We start from the raw sequence: 21,977 nt of genomic DNA on the forward strand, positions 1-21,977 counted from the left end.
CTGAAATTTTGGGTATATAACTACGCAACAGCAGCAAATCATAAACTAAATCCCTAAATCGCAACTCATTCCATCTCCATCTATCACTCTCTCCGACGACATCCGTTCCTATATCCAACGACATCCTTCCCAATCCGGCAACAGGTTTTAGTTTCGCAGCTCGTCTGTTTAGTAAATTAATTTACAACCATGAAATCATCTAATGTTGATCATGTTTGGATAGATTTGTGTTTTGGAGGGTCATGGGATAATGTTCATGGTGTTTTACAATATATGCCTTTACCCATGAATCTTCAACTAAAATTGTCTTTACAAAAGTTAACTTATGAAACTCTAATGCTACGTGTTTCAAATAAATTGAATTTAGAGCCCCTAAGTGGATTTAGGCTATCTTATCAGAGAAGTGGTAAAGTTTATTTGTTAACCGACAATGAAGATGTTGAACGATTCATTGCTTACATTAGTGTTTCACAAGATGATGTTACATTGTATGTTGTTGAACCTAGAAGTAGTATTGTTGGGTCAGTAGCGGGTAGTAATCAACTAAGTTTTTCTCAAAACCCACAACCTTTCTCTAATCCAAATCCCAATCAACTTTCAGCACCAAATTCCGGTTTTCGTATTGACCAGTTAGACGATGATGAGCCAACAGAAAAAATTGTGAGTACTAGTCAGTATTCGAAATTTGGTCTTGGTCAATATCCGGACTTTGATATTGGTCAATACACGGATTTTGATGATGTTTCAGAAGAAGAAACAGACCCTGCGTGTAATGATTTTAATATTGGTCAATACCCGAATTTTGATGATGAAACAGCCGTTGCCGAAGAATGTATTGTTGATGATAATGAGGAGGAAGTTACGACTGTGAATGAACATGTTGAACATCTATTCTGTAATTCATATAATCCTGAAGAAGAAAAAGAAGAAGAAAAAGTCCCCGAAGAAAAGAAAATGCCACGGGCGTATAACTGGAATATGCCAGAATTACTTCAGATACCGGAAGAAGAGTTGGTAAAGAAAGCAGTTGATTGTTACACAAAAGTTATTCGTATCAAGAAAGATGATTGTTTTGATACAAAGGAAGACTTGAAGATAGCTTTGTATACGAAATGTGTGGAAGATGGCTATCAACTAAAAGTTAACAAATCAAGCAAAGATCGTTTCGAAACAAGGTGTATGATTGAAAAAAACTGTACGTGGCGTATGATTGCAAAGAGAATAAAAGATTGCGAAATGTTTCAAGTTAGGACTTTTATTGATAAACATACATGTTCAAGAACCCAAGTTTTTCCTCACCATAGACAGGCAAACAAAAAGGTGTTGGGTGGTTTTCTGGCTGAGTTAATGTTTTTGAATGGCAGGGTATATCGGGGACATGAAATTATGACTGACATGAATGCTCGGTTCAAGATTAGTATATCATATTCTCAAGCTTGGAGAGCCAAATGTTATGCCTTGGAATTGTTGAGGGGGTCGCCAGAAGCATCGTTTGCCCAACTGTCGGCTTATTGTCACAATTTAAAGCTGAAAAATCCTGGGTCGGTAACTCATATCAAAACAGATAGAGATGGACACTTTGAGTTGCTGTTTATCGCCATTGGTGCTACGGTTATTACTTGCATGCGCCCAGTTATTATAGTTGACGGAGCACATTTGAAAGGTCGATACCTTGGAGTAAACTTATTAGCAGTAGCCATGGATGCTAACAATGGGATATTGCCAATAGCTTACGGGGTTGGCAAATCTGAAACCTCTGATTCATGGACATGGTTTATGGGGCATCTTAGGGATTGCATAGGTCCTATTAGCAATCTGACAATCATATCCGATAGGGCAAACTCAATTGACAACGCTGTTAGAAGGTGTTTCCCAGATGCTTTTCATGGACTTTGTGGTGTTCATTTGTATAGAAATCTAAAATCAAGGTCTGCTGGTATAAAAAAGCACAAATGGACATACTGGAAGGCTGTAAAAGCTTATCGGGAAGTGGATTTCAATAAGCATATAAATTGTTTAAGACGTGTTTTGCCTCAGTGTGCTCAAACACTAGAAGATATCGGGTTTGAAAGATGGTCAAGAGTACATCAACTTGGAGCAAGATATGGTTTCATGACGTCTAATAGTGCAGAATCAATCAACGCTCTAAGTCGTCATTCCTGGAAATTACCCATTACTATGTTAATGGAGTTTTTTCGAGCCTCTATTCAACAGTGGTACTACAAGAAAAGAAACCATGCATGTATTATTTCTTTGAATTCGTAACTTATCATATTTATATATTTTACTAAGTATTGTTTATTTAAATTTACAGGAACATTGGAACATCGTGTTACACCATGGACTGAAAAAAAGATAACGAAACGTGTTGTGAAGTCAACGTCATGGAGAGTTGAACCATGTTCAAACACTTTGTTTCAAGTACTGGATAATAACTTAAATGGGCTAGTCGATCTAAATGCAAAGACGTGTAGTTGTATGAAATGGCAAACATCTGGTTATCCGTGTGGCCATGTTATAAAAGTTGCTCTTCATTTAAACCAAGATGATTCAAGCGCATACGCTATGGATTGCTACACTACAGAAGTTTATCGACAGACTTATGCCGAGATTGTCTACCCTATTCCACATCCTTCTGAGTGGGACATACCAGATGACTTACAAACAGTTTTGCCACCAGCCATGGACAGAAGGCTACCTGGCCGACCAAAAAGTCACGATCGTATACCGTCTAAGGGTGAAGAGAAGAAGAGATCGACATGTAGTCGGTGCAAGGAAAGTGGTCATACAAGGTTGACATGTGGATCACCAGTGCCATCAAAATCATCTTTTCCTCTACCAAAATATGGATCCTCATCAAAATCCAAAGCTCATATGGTGTCAAGCAAAAGGCAATCATCTTTAAAATCCCAATCACAATTGGCTTCACCTTTTGGGACTGTTAACTTAGGTGATTTTTAAATGCAAACGTTGTATTATGTGGATTTTATGTGTGAACTTTTAACATTTTCAGTTGAATTAATGACTCAGGCCAACCATTTTGACTTAACCAACTCTTGTTATTCAGTTGTTATCACTTATTAGGCATGCATTTGACTATCGCAACACGGAAATTACAATCGCAACGAGAGAATCGCAATGCGAAATGAAAATCCCAACATGAAAATCGCAATGCAGAAATGAAAATCGCAATGCGAAATGAAAATCGCAATGCGAAATGAAAATCGCAACGAGAGAATCGCAATGCGGAAATGAAAATCGCAATGCGAAATGAAAATCGCAACGAGAGAATCGCAATGCGAAATGAAAATCGCAATGCGAAATGAAAATCGCAACGAGAGAATCGCAATGCGGAAATGAAAATCGCAATGCGAAATGAAAATCACATTGCGATTCTCTCGTTGCGATTTTCATTTCCGCATTGCGATTTTCATTTCCGCATTGCGATTCTCTCGTTGCGATTTTCATTTCGCATTGCGATTTTCATTTCGCATTGCGATAGTCATTTTTGCCTTCAACATAATGCAGATTGAAATCAACAAAATCAACCATTACATTTCAATCAATTAAACAAGCACAAATAAGAATTATGTTCGCATCAATTACACAAATCAACTTTTACAAATCATCTTTTACAAATCAATTAAACAATCAAAAAATAAGCAATAATTCTTATTTCCAATCATCTACTATTGAATCAACTTTTACAAATCAATTAAACAATCAAAAAACAATCAATTAAACTATTGAATCAACTTTTGCAGCCATACATCATTTTCACGCAGTTCACTTCTGAGATTAACCTGCAGAAACCAAACATTTGCTCAAACAACACTTTCTACACATCTAAAACCTACAAACAGCAAATTATTGAATTCTAGGTACTTAACCAAACATTTTCAAACCAAAAGTCTATAAACTTACCAATTGTTTATGGACATTTTTATAACGCAGATGCAGGTAGGCAGCGTATCGTATATATCGATTTAGCCATATAATGCCGAAACCACAAGCCTACTGCAGCTCTATCTCTATCGGTGGGAGGTAGATACTTGGTGCTTCCCGTCGTCAAACGCTCCAACGCCAAGCATACGAGAGGACCACAATCTCCTCTGGCTCCTCCCGTTTGTTGTGGCGCGGTCTCGTCTCTAATAACTGTAATATTGAGCTTCTTTGGCTTCTTGTTTCCAGAACGAGTCCAATAATTGATCGCATCCAAGAATTTAGCCAAATGAGAGCTCCATCCCTTAATAATATCTCTTAAATCAGCCAATGATATGTAATTTATCATGCTGTCATACACTATTGTCTTAAGGGATGGGAGCTGAAGCTCGACGAGAATCCAATGTTTACGTTCCAAAACAGGGATAAACACCTGCAATCATAAGTAATAATTCATTCATTTGCGCACTTATTTCATAAAACCTTTAAACTCAATCTAAAATAAATACTAACCTTATCGACCTCCCACCATGCAGGATAAAGTTTAGCTTGTCCATTGCCCAAATCAAATGATTCATCTCGTGCATTCTTCAAGTGAACGACGTTAAAAGACGTCAGCATAATTGTATATCGTATATTTTTATTTTTCTTAAGTTTTCTTATTATTAGAAGACGTGTCACCCACGCATCGATATGCTGTTTTACAAAAAAAGACATATATTAGTGACTTACATAAATTTAAAAAAAAATTAATCAAATTGAAATATAAGAAAAATATAAGAATTACCCCCCATCGAAATAGCCATTGTCTTCGACCCCTAATAATACGCCCCACCAAGACCGATCAAGCAACAAATAGATATCATCGGTGAGCTTGCATATGTCAGTGAAACACCCCTGGCTCCGCTCATGTAGATAAAAATCAACTGCGGTCTTAGCCCAAAGGGTGTTATCCAGAATTGTGTCCGGTAGTTGTTTCCTCTCCTCTTCAGATACCGGTATGGTACTGGCTGGTAACTCATACGAGAGCCAACTTGAATCCATCATGTCCGGCACGTCAGAGGGTTTCTCAAGAAGCCTACATATGACGCCATGTGAATCGGGCTCTTGAATGGTGGGAGGGACCTCTTCAATGATGACAGTGGCCTCTTGAACGGTGGGAGGGGACTCTCGAGGAATGATAGGGGGGCCTCTTCAACGATAGGAGTGGACTCTTGAGTGATGACAGGCGAGTCGGGCTTCTTCTTGCGGTGTCTTCGCACTATTGGGGTGTACGGAGACTTAATAGCACGTGCACACTGTCTGATGCGTGAACTCCGTCGTGCAAGCATAACCCGACGTAAAGCATCCACTCTATCGGGCCGCTAAATAATTAAATACAAAAATCAGTAAATAAACAGACATGATATTTAAACAGTGAAAACAAAGACAAATATGTTTCAAACTTGCATTGTATTCACCCAAGTCATTATTCTATCATAGTTCACAAAATGCATCAGATAACAAAGAAAAATATGTTTCAAACTAATACCCTAAAGTTAGTATTTGTCTTTGTTTTGTCTATTGGTTGAAGTAATGCAATCCATTCAAGTTTCAATTTGCAGAAGAAGAAATAGTTTACTTTCGCAACACGAAACTTAAAATCGCAACGCGAAATGAGAATCGCAACGAGAAACCAAAATCGCAACGCGAAATGAAAATCGCAACGACAGAATCGCAATGCGAAATGAAAATCGCAACGAGAGAATCGCAACGCGAAATGAAAATCGCAATGCGATTTTGGTTTCGCGTTGCGATTCTGTCGTTGCGATTTTCATTTCGCGTTGCGATTCTCTCGTTGCAATTTTAAGTTTTGTGTTGCGAAAGTAAACTATTTCTTCTTCTGCAAATTGAAACTTGAATGGATTGCATTACTTCAACCAATAGACAAAACAAAGACAAATACTGACTTCAGGGTATTAGTTTAGCAGAATTGGCAGCAACCGAACAAATTTACTTTCAACCAAAAGACAAAACAAAGACAAATACTATTTCACAGTGTTAAAGAATACACAGTTTAGCAGAATTGGCAGCAACCGAACAAATTTACTTTCAACCAAAAGACAAAACAAAGACAAATACTATTTCACAGAGTTAAAGAATACACAGTTTAGCAGAATTGGCAGCAACCGAACAAATTTACTTTCAACCAAAAGACAAAACAAAGACAAATACTATTTCACAGTGTTAAAGAATACACAGTTTAGCAGAATTGGCAGCAACCGAATAAATTTACTAAGCAATCTAAGTGAAATGGCTAATCTAAGTGAAATTACGAGTAAATTTATCATTAAGTTAAATATGGAAAATCTTAAACTTACCTCGTTGCGTAGAGTATGAACCTCATTCTGCAACGATAGTATCATCTCACGTAGAGCGACAACCTCACCACGTAAAGTTGACACCTCCACACGACATGCACCATCGTTATCGCGTAGAGTACCGATCTCCTCACGCAAGGCATTGACCTCATCACGTAACTCATCCCGTGGAGGTGGAGAACAAGGAGATAAATGTCGTGGCCTCTTTACCGGTCGCCTATCATGAGGTGATAGTGGAGAAGAGGCTCGATGATGTGACGGGATAGGTGATGGCTCTCGTTCTAGAGGTGTATAGTCGGGTCGATCGGGTGATGGCTCTGGGTGAGGTGATGGCTCTCGAATTGGAGGAAGTGGATGCTGCTCATCATCCGTGCCATCAAAAAAACTCTGACTAGCTTGCCACCAATCAGTGGCAAGCTCTTCCTCCGTGGGTGTCAGTCTTTGTAATGGAATGTTGGCCTCCTAACAATATAAAAACTCAAACAAAGTTAAACGTCTACTATTAATAACTTGTTTATATATTATATGAAAGTATTTGTGTTAACTTACATTATTTATTGTCACATATGGTATTAAGTCTTCCCAATCCAACAGATTTTTCCTCTTCTAGGAAATAGCCCTGGGAATATCATTTGACGTTTTTATTGCATATGTACGCATGCTGGGGAAAGCCTCGAATATCCAAATCTACAAACAATATAATAACAAAATTAGTAATTGTTAAATAATTAATTATAATTTTAGAAACATTATATAGAAATTCTTACCTTAAAGGCCCAAACAAAGCCTGACAAAGTGTATTTCGACCCATCGCCACGCAAACTTTTGCGGTCATCAAAGGCAGTAGACAACTTAGTCCAGGTAGCTTTCCATATATACGAACCCCACGGAAACAGATTCCATGCATTCAGGTCCTCTACCAATATTATTAGCTCCCGAGGAATAGGTTGTCTGGCCTCTCTGCCTAAAAAGCCGGCATACACAAGTAGTAGAAGGCATACTCGGACAACATCGACGTCATCCATCCGAGTGAAACCAGCTTTCTTATTAAACAATTTCTTCAGGTCGTCGACGTGTAGGTTCGGCTTCTCCATTGACTCATCCGGAAAAACCCGGGATAACCATGATGGGCGGGCGATATGACGAGTGTACCGGCCTACATCATCGTGTCCGAATCGTAGACCAGTGATTAAGCAGAACTCCTTCCGCCCAAAACAAGTATACGCTGGTGGAAAATGAAACCATATCTCTTCCTCACCACGTTGTATACTGTCGGGTAGATTTGATGTCATGGTCTGAAGCCACAAATGGGTCAAATTAGCATCTCCACCCGGATGCTGTACTCTCAGCCATGGCCCGAAGCAGGTTTCCTCAAACAATTGTCTTTGTGCAGGTGAAAGCTTCGAAGCAATTGTAGTGGCTAGGCTAACTTTATTCCTTAATGTCAATGAAGCCGAAAAAAATTTCTACAAAAACAATAAACATACCAAGTTAGATATACCAAAAACTACACTGTGAAGATATACCAAAAACAATAAACATAAAAAGTAGTAGTTTATTCTTGAAACTAAAATTTGCAACACTGTTTTGTCTTTTGGTTGAAATGAAAATCGCAACGAGAGAAATGAAAATCGCAACGCGAAATGAAAATCGCAACGAGAGAATCGCAACGCGAAATGAAAATCGCAATGCGATTTTGGTTTCGCGTTGCGATTCTCTCATTGCGATTTTCATTTCGCGTTGCGATTCTCTCGTTGCGATTTTCATTTTTCTCGTTGCAGATAGTCATTTTCACGTTGCGATTTTCATTTATCTCGTTGCGACTCTTCTGCAAATTGAAACTTGAATGGATTGCATTACTTCAACCAAAAGACAGAACAAAGACAAAGACAAATACTAACTTGAAAATCGCAACGAGAGAATAGCAACGCGAAATGAAAATCGCAACGAGAGAATCGTAACGCGAAATGAAATCTAAGTGAAATGGTTAATCTATTATTGAAATGACCAGTAAACTTATCATCAGTTTCAATATGAAAAACCTACAATAATGCAAAAATTTCAAAATAAAAATAATTAAAAAAACTAACCCTCGGAGGTTGATTTTCCATTTCTGAATATTGTGAGGGATTTCTGACCGTGAATGGTTGTGAGGGATTTCGCCGGAGATGGGGACGGAAATCTTCGGAGATGGGGACGGATTTCGCCGTAGAGAGTGAGAGATGGAGATGGGACTGAGTTGTGATTTTAGGTTTTAGGTTATGAGTTGCGATTACGGGATTTTGTCTTAATATTCGTTTTTGTAATTTGAAAATAAAATACGCGTAGCGATTATAATGGCGCTTTAAAAATCGCGTTGCGATTTACGGATACGCGTTGCGATTTTACGTATTGTCGTTGCGATTTACGGATACGTGTTGCGATATACGGATACGTATTGCGATTTACGGATACGCGTTGCGATTTACGGATACACGTTGCGATTTACGGATACGCGTTGCGATTTATGTGTTCGCGTTGCGATTTTCATATTCGCGTTGCGATTCTGGAAAATCGCAATGCGAATTTGTACTATCGCATTGCGATTGTCAAGAATCGCGTTGCGATTTTGGAAACTGATTTGCGATTTTGGGGATCGCGTTGCGATTTTGTTGGTCATTTTGGCAAATCCAAAAAAAGTTGGTTAAAATCGTATATTATAAGGCATTTTTGGTCACTGAGGCGATTTTCTCTTAATTTATTCATGTGTTTGACACGATTGGACATTCTAATTTTCTAATAAAATATTATTGGGAATATATATTTAATCAGAATATAATTATTACTTTAAATATAATTTAAAATAATTTCTTTTCAATAATTATTACTTACATGTGTATTATTTTTAAAAATTTTAAAATAAACTCTTTTTCTTTTCTTTACTTTTTTCTAACTCATATTTTTTTAATTCAGTTTTGAATTGAATTAAATTAATTTTTTAAGAATGTAGGTGGGTCGAATTCAGATTTAAAGTGAAGAAATAAGATATAATATGATCGGAGAAAATAATATATTATCTATTATATATTTAAAGATAATATTAATCTTTATATTTTTTTTCAATTATACCCTTTTTAACCTAATAAAAATATTTTTTTAAATATGTATTTATGTCAAATCGGGTGAAACCTTTTTTCTTTAAATATTAGATTTGGTTTTGAGTTGAGTGAGGTCTCACTATACCCTAATCGGATGGAATTTTAAAGATATAAATTTAGGTCAAATTTGGATCGCCTAAAAACTCAACTTAACCCATTATCATCCCTACTTATAGTACGAGTTATGATATTTTTTGTTTAATTAATCTTTTTAGTTTTGGTATGAAAATGATTGATGATTTTATATGTTATTGTAATCAATTTCTTGGTCTATTTTTGTAATCTATATTTTTTTTCTCTCTCAAGATTAGATTTGACATCTCCTCTCAAGATGATGTTATTTAATTATTATGTTAAATCATTTTTACTTTAGATTTTCATATTAGATATTGATAGACACTCGTAATCATCAAAGATACATCACGATTGAGTTGTGAAAATCTCAGATTATCTTTAAATCATTGTTGTTATAGATGTTTTTGTGTTAGTATTAAGGCTTAATATATAAATAAGTACCTAAACTATTCCCAAATTTTACTTTTAGTGCATAAAGATTTTTTCACAAAAAATAAGTGTAATACATTTTTTTTTGTTACACTTTTAGGTATTTATGGTTAAAAAAATCAAGTGACATGTGTCACGTTTATATTTTTCTAAAATTTATACATTCTTTTAAAAAAATAAAAATATTATTTTTTAAAAAAGATAGAAAATCCCTCACCATTGCTTTCTCTCCCTCTCATCTTTCATTCATGTCCCCCTCCCCGACAACAGACGAACGAACTTGACGACAAATAGAAGAAAAATCATCGAAATCATCAACGACAAAAGGAATCGAGGAGTCGTTGTAATTACCCATTTTTGCAGCAATCGTCGCTTGAATCATGAGGGTTCGGTCATTAGATGTTTGGATGGTCGGATGTTGTCGAGATTTTGACCGATTGACGACGGTTGTAACAGTAGGTGGCGGTGAGGAGATTGAAATTTCAAGATTTTGGAGTTTTTTTATAAATTTCAAAAAAAAATATAATTTTATAAAAAATAATAATTTAAGTGTTTTTAAAAAATAAATTTTTAAAATTTTATATGAATGTCATATCATAGTGTAATAAAAAAAGTTAGGACCTAATTTTAGATATTTACCTTTAGTTAAAATATTAAAATATATTTTAGTAGTTATAATCATTTCATTGACTTTAATCACATACTTAAACCAAAATTAACTTTTGAATGAAATGAAACAGTAGGTGATCGTTAAAGCCTATGAAACATAGCACAAGAAATAACACACACACATGTATATATAAAAGAGGTAAGATTCAATTATAACGTAATTTTTAATTTTATAGTAAACTAAGATCATTAAATGATTGATATAAATTAATTTAATTATACAAACTGAATTATCTTAATGATTAAAAAATAATTATTATTTTAAGAGGTTTTAAACATTAGCTACTACAGTAAGGATAATTGTGTATTCATATGAAGTTTGAGAATATAGTTAAAACATATATTATTTTTGTAAACATTTGAGTTTAATAAAAAAATTAATATAAATTCTTTTAATTTTAAAATTTAATTATTATTTGAAAACTGTCATTTTCAATTCTAAGACTTTCTGCACTCGAGGATGAAGATAACACGAAACTATCAGATGACCCACCACTTACAAAGGAAAGAAAGAAGGAAAGAAAGAAGACATTAAATAAATAATCAGAGAGAAGCCAAAGAAAGCAGAAAAGTACAAATTTTACCCTTGATTTATGAACTGAAAAACAAGGGAAGAAGAAACACGGAGGGAAAAAATGACGGAGCAAGGGAAAAGATCAAAGCTGTCAGCTCCAACATATCCCACAATAACTTTACCGCCAAGACTAGCCATTGATGGGTTATTTCCAGCTGGTTCGGGGCTAAGTCCAGGTCCTATGACGCTTGTTTCAGCTTTTTTCTCGGACCCTGATTCGACAAACAGGTCTTTTTCTCATCTTTTAGCCGGTGCCATGGCTTCACCTGGGGCTAAACTTCCTTACAATCCAATGACGGCTCGTTTATGGAAATGGGTTTTGAAAATGGAGGTGAAAAGAACCCTGGGTTTAAGCAAAATAGACCTTTGAATTTGACTGTTGGTAATTCCCCTTTGTTCACCGTGCCTCCTGGGTTAAGCCCATCTGGTTTGCTCCTCTCTCCTGGCTTCTTTTGCCCTTCTCCTCAGGTAATTTGACTTCGCTTTTGATGTTTTGATTTTCGGTTTTCTTTGTTTTTTTGTGTATGATGATTGAAATTAGAAGGAAAAGGTAAGTTTAATTAAGGCAAATGATTTGGGGTTTTTACATGTATCCGATTGTCAAAAACGAATCCGAGTAACATATGGATTAATCTTATTTTATGAAGGATTGATATGGCGCATCTAGATTACATGTTGAACAGTTGAGAATTGTGAACTCCTTTGTTGGATCAAATGTTGCTTTAGATATTAATACTGAATCTTATAGTCTTTCATTGTAACTTGTTCGGATTGATTACTTTGGTCTAAATTCGGATTTGAATTTGCGATCTGTAGATGTCGGTATCTTCATTTTGATTCGGCATTCAATATAGAACTCATAGTATTATGTCGAATACAGCTATTGAACACGGAATCTTAAAAAAGGGATGATTTTCATTACAATCGTAGTTTACTTTGTGACTTGTTTCCCTGTTGATTGCTGGTTAATCGAACTTTTTCTTTTGGTAATATGTGCAGAGTCCTTTCGGAATATCACACCAGCAAGCATTGGCACAAGTTACGGCTCAAGCTGCCCTAGTCCAATCTCACGTGCGTACACAACCGGAATATCAAACTTTATCAGTAGCAGCTCCTTTGGAACCATCAAAACCTCATCCATCAATTAATACTGAAGAAACATCGCAGCAGATGCCTCTTTCGGCCTCTGACCCTCAAAGTTCGGCAGTGGAATTCTCAGAAGCTTCTCAATTCGATAAAAAGAGTCAGCCATCTATTGCTGTTGATAAACCGGCTGAAGATGGATACAACTGGCGTAAGTACGGGCAGAAGCATATTAAAGGTTGCGAGTATCCACGAAGCTACTATAAATGTACACATCCGCATTGCCCTGTGAAAAAGATAGTTGAGCGTTCTGCCGAGGGCCAAATAACTGAAATTGTTTACAAGAGCGTTCATAATCATGAAAAGCCTCAACTGAATAAGCAAGCAAAGGGTGGAGGTGATGGATACACAAATTCGCAGGCTAACCTGGAACCAGGTTCTCAGGGTGTAGCTGGAAATTCGAACAACTTAAGTGAAATTGTTCCGGCTCATTCCATACCAGGGAAAAATCATGAATCTACTCAAGCTGTGGAATTATTTGGATTAAGTGATGGTGAGGAAGGATGTGATGAAGAGAGTCGAGAAGAAAGAGACGATGATGAGCCAAATCTGAAAAGAAGGCAAGTTTCAGATCTATTTGTAACTGGTCATGGAAATTTTCAGTTTCTCAATCTCCGTAGTTTTGAGAGTTTTGTGCTTTTTGACTGCAGGAATGCTGCAGGAGAAGCTGCAGTGGTGTTGACACACAAGACGGTCATGGACTCAAAATTTATAGTGCAAACAAGAAGTGAAGTTGACCTTTTAGATGATGGTTATCGGTGGCGCAAATATGGGCAGAAAGTTGTCAAAGGGAACCCTCATCCAAGGTATTATGGACTATATTTACATGCATGTATATATATGTTTATTTGTCTATGGTTCGAATAATCACATCATGGCATGAATTCCCTTGATGAACATATTCTCAATTTATTTAAGTTACAGTTGCCTCTCTGTTCAACATCATCTTGTTTGTCCTTAAAGCTTTTTTCTCCCAGAAAACCATTCTATCGGCAATCTTGAACTCTTCAATCATTTGAAGATAAACTAAATCTTACATATATCTTTTACTCCTGGTATAAACTTCCGAGTGCTTTATAACGCCAAACTGATTGTTTGAATATATCTGGGAATCGACCTTCACAAAAAGTTTGATCTCATTTCAATTATCGGGCTACCTATTATTGGTTGTTTTATATTGTGGAGATAAATACTTTTGAACCATTGTTGCCCGTCTTATTAGGAGTTGATCGAGTATGTCCGGTCCAGTTAATTCATATGCCCCCGTGATCCGCTTCATCATCCTTCTAGTTATATTCGTTTTGTTTTTGGGCCGCTGTACATGCAATTGCTCATTTTCCTTTTTCTTCTTTGGGGATTATTTCTGATGCATCCATGTTGTTCCCTACAGGAGCTATTACAAATGCACGAGTGCAGGATGCAAAGTTCGGAAGCAAGTGGAAAGAGCTTCGTCCGACCCCAAAGCTGTCATAACAACATACGAGGGGAAACACAATCATGATGTCCCAGCAGCCAGAAACAGCAGCCACAACACGGTCAACAACAGTTTGCCTCCACCAAAACAACACGATGTGGTCTCCAAGAAGCATTCATTGCTTCAAGAGATGGAATTCGGAAAAATTGTCCAGGGACCAGCGGTTTTAAGGCTAAAAGAGGAGCAAGTAAGAGTGTGAACTCCGCTACTAAAAGTTATTAATTGGAAGTTTGGCTGCCGATCACAGCCGGCTAACGCAGTTATCAAATGAACAAGTATATCGACAAAAAAGGGTCGAACAATCACGAAAGGAAGTCAAATGATAATAATCAAGTTTTGCGTGTTGTAATTCGTAAGTAATGTTGTGATGTATATTGTGTTCTTGGATAGTCGAAGAATAAAAGAAGGGATTGTAGATACTGAGATTCAAAACCCAAATTTGGTGGAAGTTTCTGGGCATCTTGTTGTTTGCAATTGGCTAGGTTTTCCTGCGGGCTTGTGGAAATACTTAAGCTTATATTTGTATATTATTTTTATTAAACTGAAGTGATTATGATGTCTGATCTAAAGATTTTACACTATTTGACAATGTGATGTAGTATTATGTGTTTGTAACTATTTTCAGTTGAGTCTGTTGTAATGGCCTTAGGCCGTTGCCTAGCCTTTGTATTTCTTTAAATAGGATTTTGTATTGTTGAGCTAGAATAGTCAAGTTTATTAAATGATATGAAAGAATATTTTCTCAACTGTAGATCAATTCTGTGTTTTCCCCTTCTGCTCTCTCATTACAATCCCTAATCCCTAGCTTCTTCCTCTTAGTTTCTTCTTTTCTTGCATAGCTAATCAATAATCGTAACATGGTATTAGAGTTATTTTCGGTGGCGTTTGACGGAACTAGCATCGTGAGATTGATTGTTGAAGCAGTGTTCCAAAATCGTGCTCAGCGTGGATCGGTTTTTTGCCTACAGAAATCATCAGTTCTTCTTGCATCTCTGAGATTTTGCAAAATTGGGGAGATCGTTTCCTTTGTTAGTGTTCGATTTGTGTTCTTCAACTTTCATCTGGTGAGATTTGAGTTCCGTCTGCCGATTTCTAGCTTAAGTGATCTTGTTCTTGAAATTAGGTTTTCTGCGCATGTTTGGTAGCTAATTGACAGAGCCGATTTCTAGCTTAAGTGATCTTGTTCTTGAAATTAGGTTTTCTGCGCATCTATTTGGTAGCTAATTGAGTGTTTGTTTTCTGTTCTTTTGATTGTGATATGTGTTGTAATCTTCTAGTTTGCTCTCTTTCTGTATGGCTATCTTTGAAACTGATAATGTCTCTCCTGAAGTCGGCCAATCCTCTGCTAATAATTCTGTCACACTGTTCAATGCTAAGAAATCAACACAATCTTAGATGATAATAACTATCTGCTATGACATCAGCAAGTCCGGTTAACCACTAAAATTCATATATTGCATGGGTACATTGATAGTAATGTGAGTCCACCCTCTCAATATGTTAATACAAACAATCAATTAAGTATCAATCCTGAATTTGAGATCTTTGAGGAACAAGATGGTGCCTTAGCCTCTTGGCTTCTGTCTACTATGAGTGAAAGTGTCTTGTCTCACCTTATTGGGCTTAACACTATTTCTGAGATCTGGAATACTTTACACATAATTTACAGTGGCAAAACCACTTATAGGCTCGGTTTCAAAAAACGTTCCGCAACCGCGATTTCATCCGCAATATAGTGGTTTTGCCGCCGTCTGAGTTACCTGCTACACCCGCAATAGCGTTCAATAGCGCCCTAAATGGCCGCAGTAGCGACCGCGACGGTCACAATCACGGTAAACCTGAAATGACCGAAAACATAATCGCGACCGCGATTTGAAACCCTGAGCTCATGTACTTTAGGAGGTTGTTGCACTCTCAAAAGAAAGATGAACTTAGTAGAGGGAGTTTTTACTGAAAATTAAGTCCATTTGTGATAACTTTGCTAACTGTAGTGAAATCATATCTGAGCATGAACATATAACTCCCATTCTCAATGGTTTGCCTCTTGAGTTTGAATATGTAATTACTGTGTTGATTGTGGGGTCAATTCCTTCTAGTGTCACTACTGTGAGCATTAATAGCACCCTGGAAAACCTTTATCATATCAGCAATCTCTTTGACTAAATCACGAAAACCTGCAGGACAGTTATCCAAGTTCTTAACCCAATCCACTGCAAATTTGCTGTCAGATTCAACAATCCACCGAGTCTTAAAGCTCTGAAGAATAGAATCAAAGATAATTAGACCCCTTAAGATGGCTATAACTTCCAGCAAAGTAGGAGGACCTGGACCAGCTGTTTCCTTGAAAGAACCCTTGATATCGCCAAACTCATCTCTTAATAGGCCACCTACACCACTCTTGCACTAATCCTTGCAAACTGTTGCATCCACATTCAATTTTAAATAACCCTTAGGAGGGGGGATCCAGGAGATAACTTTATGGACCGAATTTGTAGTATAATAGCAAGAATCTGCGATAGATGGATCATTAATAATATAGTCTTTAGAGATAGATACATCGTTGAACTTAGCTAAGAACCATGTAGCTAGCCTAATCCTCGTCATAAAAAATAGCTCAACCTGATCTAAAGACCTGCCTTCGAACACCACTTCGTTTCTGAATTTCCAAATAGTCCAAAGCACTACTCCCGGAATTAAGGACTAAACATAAGAAGCATGCACCATATCATACCAAGCAAGTAAAAATCCTTGAGCATTAACATGAAGAACCGAACTAAGTTTCCAAACTACTAGAGAAGTAAGTCTTTTAGGCCTTAATGTCAGTTGTGTGGCATAATGGGTCATTTGGTTGAAAGGTCTTATTTTCAATTTGATCAAAATTTTAAGAATGAATCTGCAAGGAACACCTCTAATCGCGTGCCTTCAAAGCATGTTGCTTACAGGTCAATACTTGTTTCTATAGTTTAAGTTCTTCCATCAATCCTTTGGCATAAAAGGCTTGGTGATCTTTCTCAGAGAGTGTTGACCAATGCTTTAAAAAATTGTAATCTTGTTTTTTCATCCAATAAAACTGGTAATTTATGTCAAGCATGTCAGTTTGGGAAAATAAACAAGTTGCCCTTTTCCCATTCTCATTTTGTTTATAATACTCTTAAATTAGTTATTGTTGATGTGTAATAATTCCGAAAAATACTACATTTTGGGTCTTTTTACTTAAGTTATTGATTATCTAAAAGCCATTGTCATAGCATTTTAGTTGCATATAGTTGCATTTAGAACATTTATTGCATGTGGTGGAAATGTTTTGTCTCGGCTAGTTTTTATTTATAAAACTGATGTTGCTGATGAGAGGGGTTGTGTGTTGGTTGTGATGATGCAGGTGATAGGAAATGACCGAGGAGAAAATTATTTGCTATGACAAATTTCTTGCGAGGGCTAAAGGAATTGAAGACGATGACCGTGAGGAACAATATTTTGCCGCGACAAGTTTTATCTTACAAGTCTGACGTAGTACAAAACAAAATTGCTGACGTCGAGTGGCCAGCTGTCCATTGCACCTCACATGAACCTCTGCCCCTGCCAAGGATTTGGGACCACTTCCAGTTGCCACATTACTCACGAAATGGGCATGAATTCATGGGTAGTTGGGAAAATTTCAAGGGCACTAAACCCTAGAAATTCTCCACTATAAATAACACATTATGCACACCATTTTAAAGATCCCCACTCTCACATACCCTAAAAGCTTTGGAAAAGACGACTGCATCAACTTCTCCACCATTATCCTCTCGTCCTTCATTGATGTCCTCCATAGCTGGGCTTCACCGGAGTAGCGGTTAAGCCCTCGAGAGAGGCTAGTGCACTGGAGCAGTCTTGGTGATGATCTGATGTCACGGCAAAACTCTATTTTTGGGAGTTTCCTTCTCTTTGTTCTTCATTTCTTATCTTTTAAGGGCTTGTACTTAATGAATATTTTGAGATGATTTTAGCCACACCATGAACTGTTTTATTTGGTGTTGAAAATGTTTGGATGATACTTTATTTTATGTTTAATGGATGATAAGTATATTTATGTTTATTGTTGTTTTGTTCATTGTTTTGATCTTATGTCTTTGCACTGTAAGAGCTTTTGAGAGATTGTCTAGTGCCTTGGCATAATATTCCTAGTATTTGTAAGAGCTGTTGAGAGATGGTCATTTTTCTAGGAGTTGATACCTAATATCCAGAGAGTTAGGTTAGATCTACGTGAACAAGGGAACTAATCCGGGATGATGAGATTCTAATTTGCCTTAGAGATAAGGAGAGGGTTTCAAGCGACTAAAAGGGATAGTACTTAATCGATAGTCTAGGGTCACTGTTTACGCTGAGAGTTCTTGTCATGGCAATAGTTGTATCAGGTTCCTTACTAGAGATAGCTTATGATCACTTTAGTAAATCCTGTCGAGCAGCATAGACACAACATACTTATTTCATCTTAGGCATAGAATAATTTATCACCGTAGCAAATCTAACCCAAGTGCTCCATTAAAAGTCTGATTTGTAAGGTTGCTAGTCTATATTCAGAACTCAAATATTTTTTGCCTTAGAAACTTTAATTTACTTATTCTTGCAATTAATTTTTGCCTTAGCAACTTTTATTTGTTTACTCTTGCATATTTTTCTTGTCACGACAAAACTTATTTGCTCACTTCACTTCACACATTTCTTGCCTCAGCAAACTTTTTCCATTTGTTCATACCATCTGTCGTACCACATTTTTCATTTGTTTATATCATTAGATTTAGACGCTTAAGATTAGTTAGTGATGCATATTTCTAGCTGTAGCAAACTTTAAACAATTCCCCCAATCCCTGTGGAGATGATACTCACTCACTACTGTATTTCTTGCATCTTTTTGTGTATACTTGCACAAATTTATGTGCCACAACACACACATTTCACACGATCAATGTGTGGAGACCTGCCCCAATTTGTTCAAAAGGTTTTAAGTATTACATTGCCTTTACTGATGCATGCACAAGATATAGTTGGATATACTTTTTGAAATAGAAGTCTAAAGTCAGAGGAATGGTTATGCAGTTTCATAAGCTGACAGAGAAGCATTTAGGAACTCAAATGAAAATTCTGCAATTTGATAGTGGAGATGAGTTTTCTTCACTTCATTCTTATTCATAGACTTTCTTGTCCACACACTTCAGCTCAAAATGGTATAGTTGAAAGAAAACATATGCATATTATAGAAGTAAGTTTGTGTATGCTTGCTAATGCTACCATACCATTAAGTTTATGGTCTGACTTTTTTGCCATTGTTGTCTATCCTATTAATAGATTACCTACACTAGATTTGTTTGATATATCACCTTATTAAAAAAATGTTTAATAAAAAACCAGATTACAGCTACTTTAAAATATTTTATTGTCTCTGTTATCCTATGCTCAGACCCTATAATAAACATAAGCTACAGTTTAGGTCATCTCCTTGCACTTTTTTTTGGGTATTCTTCTATGCAAAGAGGCTATAAGTGTCTGGATCATACTGGTAGAGTTTATATTACCAGACATGTAAGGTTTGATGAGATAGTGTTTCCCTTCTTCAATAAACAATAAATTGATCTGAATAATTCAAAGCCAAGTATGCCTAAGGTATCTCTGCCTATTTTTTTTTTTTGTATAATAATCAGTATGATTCTCGTGGATCATCACCTATGTTGCCTCAATCAGGTTCCGATCCAGCAGTTATTGGGTAAACAATTTCTTAATCTAGTTCATAACTATCTCACTCTTCTATACCATCTCCACTTCACTCTGCATCATCAAATTTGCCACACCATTTTCATTCAACAGTTGATCAAGTTGTCACTACCATTCCATCGTTATCACCACTTCCTACTTCATCTCCATCTATATCATCACCATCACCATCATATCACTACCATCTTCATCTTCATTATCACCAACTATTCTACCACTACCCTAATCTCTTCAACCACCATGTTTAGTTATACCACCTCTATGTTCATCTCTTCCATCACCATTATCATCTATATAACTACCATCTTCACCTATACTGTCACCAACTATTCCACCATCTTCTTCATCTGTTCCACCACCATCATCATTTATTTCACCATCACTATCATCTACTCCATCATCATCATCCTCTATTCCACCTCCATCTTCGTCTATTCCACCACCATCATTTTATATTCCACCTCCATCTTCATTTATTTCATCTTTCTTGTCATCATATCCTACTGTTGTTCAAAATGCTCATCATATGGTAACGAGGGAAAACAGGGATTTTTAAGCCTAGAGTTCTTATTACTCAAGTTAAAAACAAAGAGCCTAAATATGTTTACGAAGTTCTACAGCATCTTGAGTAGTCTCATGTTGTTCAAGAAGAGTACACTGCTTCAACCCTTACCTCCAAATCGCAAACCAGTGGTGTTCAAGGTGAAAAAGAAGCCTGACGGTTCAGTTGAGTGTCTGAAAGTCTGCTTGGTTTCCAAAGGGTACTCTCAGCTTGCTGGAGTTGATTTCAAGGAGACATTCAGTCTGGTTGTTAGGGCTGCTGCTACTATCAGAATTGTTCTGGCCACTGTTGTTATAAATCAGTGGCACACACGCCAAATTGATATAAATAATGTGTTTTTAAATGGGCATCTTGCTAGAGAAAACTATATGCAACAGCCCCTTAGGTTTTAGTTACATGGACCAAAGGGAGAGAAGCTAGTATGCAAATTAAAGAAGGTTCTGTATGAGCTCAGGCAGGCACCTCGAGCTTGGTTTGACACCCTTAAGCATTTCCTTGTTGCAAAGTTGGGCTTTGTAACAGTAAATACAAACTCTTCTTTATTCATTCGGGGTAGCAATGGAGATAGCTTGTTGCTCATGGTGTATGTTGACGACATTATCATTACTGGCACAAATGCAATTGAGGTGGATAGTGTTGTAAGCCAGATCAGTGTTGAATTTTATTTTAAGGATCTGGGGGAACATGATCTCTTCCTTGGCATGGAGGTCCAGCATATTTCTTCTGGGTTAATGTTGAATCAGAGGAAATACATGGAAGAGTTACTGGTAAAGGCTGACATGGTGTAAACCAAACCTACCCCTACCCGTATGACTATAACTCCTAAGCTTACCGTTGATGATGGGCAAGTTGCTGTTGATGCTCATTTTAATCGGAGTATAATTGCTGATGTTCGTATGTCTGTCTTACAAGACTAAATATTGCCTATGCAGTCAATAAGGTAAATCCAATTCATGAACAACCCGAGTGACAACCATTGGAAGACTGCTTGTCAACGCAAAATTAAGATCCAAGTTTGGAGGTTTGCCTTAAACTATATTCCTACTAAACAAAATATGTTCACTAAAAGGCTGGTTAATGATCCGTTTTGCCCTACTTGTAATAACGTAGCTGAATCAGTAGTTCATGTTATACGTGATTGTCGCTTGGTGACCGAAGTATGGGAGGGCTTAAATATGCAGTGGCCTGCGAGTATGAATTTAGTGGATTATTATGCATGGCTTGGGTGGATGTTATCGCATGTTTCTACCAGTAATTATTCTTTACTTCTAGTTACAATTTGGGGCTCTGTGGTATTATCGAAATCTGCAATATCATGAGGGTAAGAGGACAAGGGGAGTTGAAGCCATCTCCTTCATTTGCGCGAATTGTCATGAATTTTCAGCAACAAATTCTCGCCTCCATGGTTCGTCCTTTGCTCCGTCTGAGCGCTGGCATCCCCCACCCGTTAATATGGTGAATGTTAACTTCGATGCGAGTTACTCACATGCACATAAAACAGCACGTTCAGGGGTCATAATTAGAAACGACTGAGGAGAAATAATAAGTGGATGTAGTAGATTTCAAAATTGGGTCATCCCACCGTTTATTGAAGAAGCTACCGCGGCTGTCCATGCGCTCTCTTTTGCGATGGAGTTGGGTTTTCGGGAAGTCATTGTTGAAGTGGACTCAAAATCGATAATTTCAAAGCTTGCCTCACCGAATATTGATTTCTCGGAGGTGAGTGCTCTTATATGGGAGGTTCGGAAAAGGGCTGAAGCGTTGGTTGCATGTCACTTCATATTTACTCCAAGGTCGGGAAATAAGGCGGCGCACCTTCTACCTGCCGGTGATGGTCGGGATTTTGCGGACTCCTTTTGGA

At 37.0% G+C, this 21,977-nt stretch overlaps 1 pseudogene; it reads left to right on the forward strand.

Moving 5' to 3' along the window:
- Positions 1-11,161: 11,161 nt before the first annotated feature.
- LOC120170192 lies at positions 11,162-14,113 on the forward strand (annotated as a pseudogene).
- The last annotated feature ends 7,864 nt before the right edge of the window (positions 14,114-21,977 follow it).

This window comes from Hibiscus syriacus, unplaced genomic scaffold, assembly GCF_006381635.1.
Source record: "Hibiscus syriacus cultivar Baekdansim isolate YM2019G1 unplaced genomic scaffold, ASM638163v2 tig00000329_pilon, whole genome shotgun sequence".
NCBI lineage: Eukaryota > Viridiplantae > Streptophyta > Magnoliopsida > Malvales > Malvaceae > Hibiscus > Hibiscus syriacus.